The sequence below is a fragment of the Pteropus vampyrus genome, unplaced genomic scaffold, assembly GCF_000151845.1.
Source record: "Pteropus vampyrus isolate Shadow unplaced genomic scaffold, Pvam_2.0 Scaffold52, whole genome shotgun sequence".
NCBI classification, from domain to species: Eukaryota; Metazoa; Chordata; class Mammalia; order Chiroptera; family Pteropodidae; genus Pteropus; species Pteropus vampyrus.
The window spans coordinates 162,186-170,956 of NW_011888833.1; positions in this window are offsets into that span (position 1 = coordinate 162,186).

The window sequence follows — 8,771 nt, forward strand, 5'->3', positions numbered from 1 at the left end:
CTCATCTGGCCCATACCTTCCAAACAGAGGGCCTGCCTCCGTGTCTGAGGCCAAACAGAACGATAACTTTGCAGAGTAGCTATGAATGACGCGTGAGTTTTAGTATTTTTGAAAAGGGCTTCATGATTTTATCCCTATTCCACAAACGTGTGTGTCCGTGTAAACTCACACAGGAAAATCAGTTTTATAACTCAGCGACTGTCGGCTTATGGGTTACGGCACTCACCAGATCCCTACGATCAGTTTGTCGTACTGTGACATGCTGACAACGTCTGTCACCTGCCTGGGCTTCCGACGAGTAGTCTTGTCCTAAAGGGTGGAAAGACAGAAATGCACGAAAATGTGCCTTTTTAATGGTAAGACGCCTGCCGTTGTCTTAAGCCAGTCTTGTCTGTAATAGACCAGCCTTAACATGAGCATTTTCTTCCATTGACTTTCTCTTTCTCAGGGTAAAGAGCGTGCCTCGGAGAGCTCAAGAGTCAACTTTATTTCCTCTCACCAGGCAGGGCTCGTCCAGCAGCCGGGGGGAGGGGGCTGGGATTTCTACAGCTTCTAGTGTAGGTGGCAGGTCTCCTGAGGGTCGAGAGGGATTCTGTCTCCCCAGTACCCAGCAGGGAGCCTGCCTGGGCTCATTCCTTGAATGAGATAATAACAGAATGACTTTGACAAACTCTATTCCGGACTGGGTCAGGCTCTGTTATTTCCCATCCCGAGTGTACTTCTCAAATGCTTTTTTTTTGCCTTCTGAATGTCTGTATCCACGAGTCAGTGAGTGCTCTTGAGAGAAACCCTAGCACAGCTACTTAAACTGAAAGAACCGTTAACAGGAAGGAAATGGAAAATTCTTTTCCATTTGCTGTTCACTGAGACATATAATAAGTTGCACGGTGGAATCATATGTAATTCACCACTCCATCTGATTTTAGAAGCAAAATGAAGCATTATCTTGTGCTACATATAGAGATCATATATTATTTGCATTCCACAGACTAGCAAAATCCAACATGAATATATTCAATTTCTGCAATCACGCCACTTGAGGAGCAGTTTAAAATAGCAAATAAAATCAAACTGGAGCACTCAGCATCCTTATCGAATGAAAATCACGTACAAAAATCTGCTTTCTTCTTTCGACTTCAGCTGCAGGGGCCAGAAATACATCGCTCTGTTTTCTCTGATGGTGATTAAGGCTTCGTCAGGCTCAGAGGGAAGGCGCAGCACGGGACGTCCCCACAGAAGCCCCAGAGGCACAGCGGGCAGCCACAAGGAAACCTCTTTCTGTCCAGCCAAAGCCCTAGCTTGCTCTGAACACTCTGGGTGCAGATCCGTGCTGAAGCCACCCAAGAGAGCAGAGGGGAATTTGTTAAACAGCTGCTTACTGTCTTTCTGGCTTTCAAAAATCCTCTTTATATCGGGGAACAGATAAGATCTAGTTTGGTCATGATATAGTTATTAGTATGAACCCTTTCATTAGTATGAACTTGGCTGCCAGAGACCCAGGGCTAATAACTGGGGTGTGTCTGTTCATCTGGGACGGGAGTCTCTTCCCCACCGTCTCTCTCTTGAAGATGAAGATGGTGGTGGTGATGAGGTGATGGTGATGGTAATGGTGATGGTGGTGATTATGGTGATGGTGGTGGTGGTGGTGATGGTGGTGATGGTGATGGTGGTGATGAGGTGATGGTGATGGTGATGATTGCGATGGTGATGATGATGATGGTGGTGATGGTGATAGTGGTGATGATGGTGGTGATGATGGTGATGGTGGTGATGGTGATGGTGGTGATGGTGGTGATGATGGTGATGATGGTGATGATGGTGATGATGGTGGTGATGGTGCTGATAGTGGTGATGGTGATGATGATTGTGATGGTGATGGTGATGATGGTGATGGTGATGGTGATGATGGTGGTGATGGTGGTGGTGGTGGTGATGGTGGTGGTGATGGTGATGGTGATGGTGATGGTGGTGATGATGGTGATGGTGATGGTGATGGTGGGGGTGGTGGTAATGGTGGTGATGGTGGAGGGCATACCGTGTTCCGTGCAACAGAGGTGCTTACTGCTCAACTGTCATTTTGGAAATTGATTCATCCTAGAACAATAGAAGGACACTGGCAGACACGATGGCAGAGAATGTTAAAGTAGATATGTTGGCTTTTCATTATCATCCAGCCCAAACTGAGTAATATTAGTAGTGATGATGATGATGATATTTGTTGAGGATTGACTCTGTGACTGCTCACATTCTAAATACTTTACATGAGCGAACGGATTTCTCACTCACTGGTGTTTCACTTTGCCTGAGCTACTGAAATCCCTAGTTAAACAATTCCAGGTATCACTTGCCATTACGAGAAGTTGAAAATTGAGAACATGCCGGTCTCTTTGGTTCAACTTCGAGTTGGCAAAACTTCACTGGCAGAGGGTACTCCAGAAATGGACATGCTGGGAGCCAAACATGTTATACATTTTCCTTCTGTGCTCAAATCTGAGTCACAAAACATAACTCAACTTACCCACTGAATTCTGCCCACTGCTTCATAATCTATCTTCATGAAAAGTTGTTCTATTTGTTCAAAACTCTGGAGAAGAAAAAAGTTCATTTGCTTTACCATGAATATTGCCCAGGTAAAGACTTATTGAATGAATGAATGAATGAATGAACGTACGTGAGGATAAGATGACTAGGTGGCAGGCATTCTAAAAATATAGGAAATTGCTTTGGTTAAAAAAAGTCTGGAAAGTTGGTAAAACGCCTGCTAATCTACCCATTTAAAACAGTCCTCTCTCCTCCGAGCGGAAGTTCTTTCTTCAATATCACAGATGGAGGCTTTTTAAAAACACGATCACTTCTCCCTCAGGCTTTAACCACACCTAAGCTTCCCCTGCAGCCCTTGACAGTCTGCCACCTGGAAGAGGACCCTCGGCCGACCTCGCTGGCACCCCGATCTCACACTTCCAGCCCCTAGAACTGTGAGAATAAGTGCTTGCTTATAAGTGTACGAGTTTATTGCAGCAGCTCGGATGCACTAGACAGTCACGAAAAGCTCACATTCTGGGCTAACGACCAGGCTTACCAAGACCGGGGGAATGTGTAAAACATGTAATTCCCACAGCTTGGGTCGGGGAGAAGCGCCCAAACCCTCTGGAAAGTACCCGTATATTTTTTCAATATGTGATCTAGCAAGAACCTTTTTCTCCTTTTCAAAAAGGTCTCTGAATATCTCGTTGGCTCAGTATGCTAAGTATAGACTGTTCGATAAATCAGATGGGTTTTAGCATAAATCACAGTTTGGAGCCCAGAGTGATCTGGACAGATCGTCAAGCGTAATTGGTTCCTGTGGTTCAAGCTGTAACTGTGGTTTCAACGATCCAACATTCACAAACCCATTTGCTTTATCCTGTGACTTCATACTCCGCTTCATTATGCGTTTGAACGTTTCCATACACAGCAGCTGTCTTCCCCCTTTTCTCATACTCCCGGGAGGGAAGAGAATAATTAGCTATGGCTGTAGTTGCGTTTTGTTTGGTCTGGGAGCAAGTGCCCAAAGACTTAGCAAGTGTCTAATTAGACTTCCCCAAACTCTGTCAACTTCTGACGCCTTACCCCTTTTGTTCATTTCTCTGATGCGTTCACAGTTTGTTTCTACTTCCATCAAGAAACGACGACTCAAGAGAATTTATTTTTCATTGCCGTTTTATAAGATTTAAAAGGATTGCACTTTTCCACTGAACAATCAACCATCGAAACGAGAATCAGATTACCCGGATGAATACTTAGAAAGCTCACCTGGTGAATTCCTACCTGAAAGAGGATGTTTATGTTTTGAAGCTCTTCCAGGGTCACTTGATGCTCTATCTCATCAAAACAGAAAGGAAAATAAAGGAAAAACATAAAAATTGCCCTACTTCCCAGGAGGGGGTTCCCCAATCCAGAAAGAGACTATCTCATCTTCTCTCCGTAAACTTCCTAAAAATGCCGCTGCGTGGAGCGAAAACCATTATTAATAATAGTAACAACGGGCGTGAAATCTCAAGCTGGTGGGAGTACCTAATTTACAAAAGGGCTTTATAGTAATTTTCATGTAGCATCAAATGTGACCCAAAGCTTCCCTTCCTCAGAGCCACCCTTCCATCCCCAACAAGTGTCCCACCCCACCCTGCCTCCTGCTCACCGTCTTGACACACCCACAGCCTCCAGAACCTTCCAAGGTTTGCCCTTTGTCATCCTGGCTATTCTATTCCGCCTCTGCCTCCTGGCTGCAAATACACCTGCTTCCTGTCTCCCCTTCTCCACCGCCCGAAAAAAAAGGAAAAAGATGAAAGTTAACTACAGAAGATTTTTCAGGCTCGCGATGCAACACCATATTAACTAAATTTCCATCGCACTCAAGAAATCCGTTCTTACATCTCACAGACCTCATCAAATTTTCAAATGTCATGACGGAAAGCGAAAATGCAGTGATCATTAGCCAACTTCTTTTCAAAAGGCAGCCGTATAAATTTGTTTTGGAGAAACACAGCTACAAAACAGAGCCATTATTGTGCTTTTCCCTGAAAATATAAGTCAGGCCTTCACATAATTGCATGTTTTTAAGGAAAATTTGGAACACAAAGCAGGGAAAACATATGTCCCTTCTGGGTATTTCTGCACTTGGCAGGGCTAGAAAATTCGTAACTGCCATCGACAGCAAGTCACGTGGTATCACTAAAAAGCTTGAATGGCTTGTTTTCCTACAAATAAAAACACAGAGAGAAGCCCGACTATTTTATTTCCAAACTATCATAGCTATAGTGACAACCATAAATAATTCGGTCCACAACGGTGGAGTCCTTTTTTAAAGATGTTATCTACTACCCAAAATGCATTTGGCTTTATTCAAATGTAGTGTCATAGAACACTACCTATATACGCTCTCTGATATCCTACATGAGAGAGAATTTATGGAGCTGTGATTCTACTTGTCCTTACATGGCAGCCTCCCCCAAGCAAGCAGATTTTATGACTAGAGTGGTTTTTCCCATAAGCCTTCATCAGCCTGCTGGTTGCTCATTTGCATTGCAAATGAGCATTTCTATTGTTGAGCATCTCTTTGCTCCTCTGCTGTAAGAGTCTCCTCAGCCGGGATGGTTTGGGGGTAATTTCATGTCTATGATGAGGGAATCGACTAATTAATCGAATGAAGGATCCTTTTGCAAATCTGTCCTTTAAGTGGCTGCCTCGGAAAATAGACAGATCTGATCCTGTGCTAAAAGACACGGGAACTCCAGAAGTTTCGGGTGTTTCATGGGTTAAAATTTAGGGGGTTCCATGGCAGATCGTCCTGTTGAAGAGGAAAACGGGGTGCTGAAGGAATTCTACAATGCACCTAGATTGTGAAAGCACTTGTGTAAAAAAATAAATAAATAAAAAATCTTGGCATAACCAAGGGACGAGGAGAAAGAAAAGAACTGGGTGATTCTGCCAGGAACATTCCAAGTCACGATAAACGCAGGCTTTAAAGAAGATGGTCGCTTGCCCAGCTTCCCACAGCTAGGACGCGCTAGAACCAGGACCCCAGCCCGGTGACCCAGCTCTCCAGGTCACTTACCGTCCAACCCTGCCTTCCGCCTGCGGTCCCCAGCCAGTGCCAGGTCCCAGGGAACACAGAGCAGTAGACTGTGGAGGGGCGTGGACTTCAAGACCTCTAATGTCCGCTGCCCTCTTGTCTCTTCTCCTATGCAAAGGCTAAAAGTCAGAGTCGATCATTTCAGCCCAAGCTGCTGGCCCCCTAAAAGTGAACCTCATACCCCCTATTATTCGGGGGTGTTCTTACTCATTTATTTCTTTTCAACGGTTAAAAGTAACGGTGATATCCGAAGAGTCGTATCCTCTCCCTTCTCTGAGTACAAACTGAAGACTTTCCCACCATCGGGATATTTCACAGCTTATGCGAGGATCTCAATTTGTTGCAAGGAGCGGCCCAAGCATTTCCCTGCTTGCTTCTCAAAATCCATCAGAAACAAATCTGTTGCTGCGTTTCGAGCTGCCTGGGTTGATTCCACGGCCTCTTAATGGGGGACAATGGCAAAGTCGACCTACCTGTGTCACTGACCGATGGCCGTGGTCCAGTATTATGTTGAGAAAGGGTCTGAAGCAGTATCTGCTCTTGCCGGGAGGGATTTGCTCTGTTGCCACGAGCCTTGGGGGGAGGGGGGCAGGCGGGGAGCAGCAAATCTGTGCCCGGAGCAAGGCAACGGGGAAAGAGAGAGACTGAGAAGGAACAACCTGGAAGGGACCTTAAAACCCACACAGTCACCCCCGCTTCCCTTTCCAGTGGGGAAACCGAGGGCCAGAGAAGAGCAGTAACTGACCAGCAGTAACTGGTCACAGAACTAATCAATGCCAAGACCGGAAGCCTGGCATCTCTCTACTAACTCTTCCTGTTTCTCAAACAAGTTGACCAAAGGACCTGCATGCTGAAAATCACAGCAAGCCATGTCTCAAGACTCTGAGCAAATGGGCCTCTTTGGTTTTTGTGTGTTTGGCCCCTTCTCAACTGTGGGCGCAAATAGGCACTCAACAAGTGTTTGTTGAGTTCAATTGAATCGAGAGAAGCTACGGCTACAAAGTCTTGGCTTTGCCTTTTTAATCTCTGCCTCATGGGTCCTCCCAAGACTCCAGGGACATGACGGTCACTGCTCCGGGCCTTCCAGTCTCCGTGGAAGCCGTTTATGAGTCACTGGCCATAGCTCTAACAAATTCAAGCATCTTTCCCAAAGCCGCCCATCCCGTGCCCTGCCTGTTGACTCTCAGTGACAGAGCAGCCTGCAGGAGTGAAGACGCCACCCTGAGTGCAGATGGACCATGTGACATTGGAAGATGAAGGGCAGGTGCCGCTTCGCATCCATCACTGTTGCCCTTGTGTCGAGCATGGCGTCTGGCACACAGTACCCAAAACAGCACCTGTTCAGGTGAACTTGAGTTACTTTGTCCCTCTGGGCCTCGGTTGTCTTATCTTTAAGGGAAAGAAATTTGGTGGGGTTCTTTCCAGCTTAAAAAACCCGATTCTGTGTACACCACCCGAATCTGAGTGTGAGCACAGGTGGGGTAAACAACTGCTTGCTCGCTGTGCTTCAATGGCATCAAGATGGGACCCCCGCCCTGACAGATACCCTCCTCACCAGCTGAGGGACTCGGCCTTGCCGAAGCACTACGTTCTCTCCCAAGGTAAATTTAAGCTATCAGCAGTCGTTTACACCCTACTGAGGAAGAAACTTCTAGATCTTTTCTCACGAGCAGACCTTGAGAGAGGGAGGAGTATTGTCTATGAGAGAGCAGACCTAGGGTGCTACGGGAACAAGGCGGAAGCCCTCAAAGGTGACCGAGTTTGGAACAAAGATGATAAACTTGAAGCAGTTCACAGTGGCCGGCCCCGCCCACTTCCATCCCCCTGGCCTCTTTCCCACAGGTGTCAGGGAAGCCGTCAGCTGTAGGGCTGGAAAAGTCTTTGTCGCCTGTTTCCCAGGCCAGCGTTCCATGCTGAGCACCCCTGGCTCTTGCAGTCTCTAAAGCTGCTGTGAGCCTGTTTTCCCACAGCCAATTTACATACGTGCCACTTAGGATGTGGCATCATCTCACGTTCTCCTGCACGGCCTCGCTTCTGCACCCCTCTACCCATCCACACACACACAGACTTCACTCCAGGAGCCTCGGGCCTCAGAGGCACCCTGTTAACATGGCCCAGTCACAAACGATACGGCCTGGGCCGCTGTGGCTCCTGAAATGTTTAACCCAGTGAGCAGGGGGTGGAAACCCAGGCTGGCTGCAGCCACTTAACTCCCCCTGCCCCCGGCACACCCCACGCAGCTATGCCACCCTCTGACGACGCCCGGGACTTCCTCCCGAATCTCGGAAGACGCCAAAGGGTTTGACGGGCAAAGCCAAGGTTGGAGCAGGAGGGACACCATGAACTCCGGATGTCCCGGGTGGGCAGGTGACCGGAAGCCGATTGCGAGGTTGCTCAGTGGCTGGAAGTCTCATCACACGTGGCCACAGGGGCACACCTTTTGGACTGTGGCCATGTGCATCACAACGCAACGCACACACAGAGCACACGCGGTTCTCAACACACGGCTCGTGCCCACTCTGGAACACTGACTACCGTCTGTCACTTATTTCGATGTCAGTCATATGCCAGCAATTCAGCTTCCTGACCCATTAATCGATCTCACCCGCAGCCTCGAGGATGCAGGCCCCTTTCGATAGATTATCTGCGTAGATCGCCATGGCAAAAAAGAGCAAAGGCCCGGCCCACATGCCACTTCCTCCTTGAAGCCTTCCTTGTGCCCCAAACGGAAAGTAATTTCCGTCTCCTCGTTAAGAGCACATGTCTTTTAGATACGTGTCTTCCTCTCTCACCGAGCTTCTTTTTCCTAAAAATTTGCCACGAGTCCATCATCTGCTCCGATTTTTGCGTTTCTACGTAATATTTATTAATGTTTCCCTTTAAATGGCGTTGCTGATTTTCCATACTACCTTCTTTAGTCTAAACGGCAGGAATCGTGAAATCGTACATTCGATGTGCTTGCTAGACTTCTGCGGCACATCAAGCATAAATATGCTGTTATTAACGATTTCTGAACCGATCTGCCCATTCCAGGAGGCAGGTGTGACCTTGGAAAGCAGAGCACGAGGCTGGAAAGGAGCTGGACCTGACAAAGGAAAATGATAATGGACGTGGAAAGGAGAGAGAGGAGAAGAGGGTTTGGGGGAGGGGGTCCCCTGGG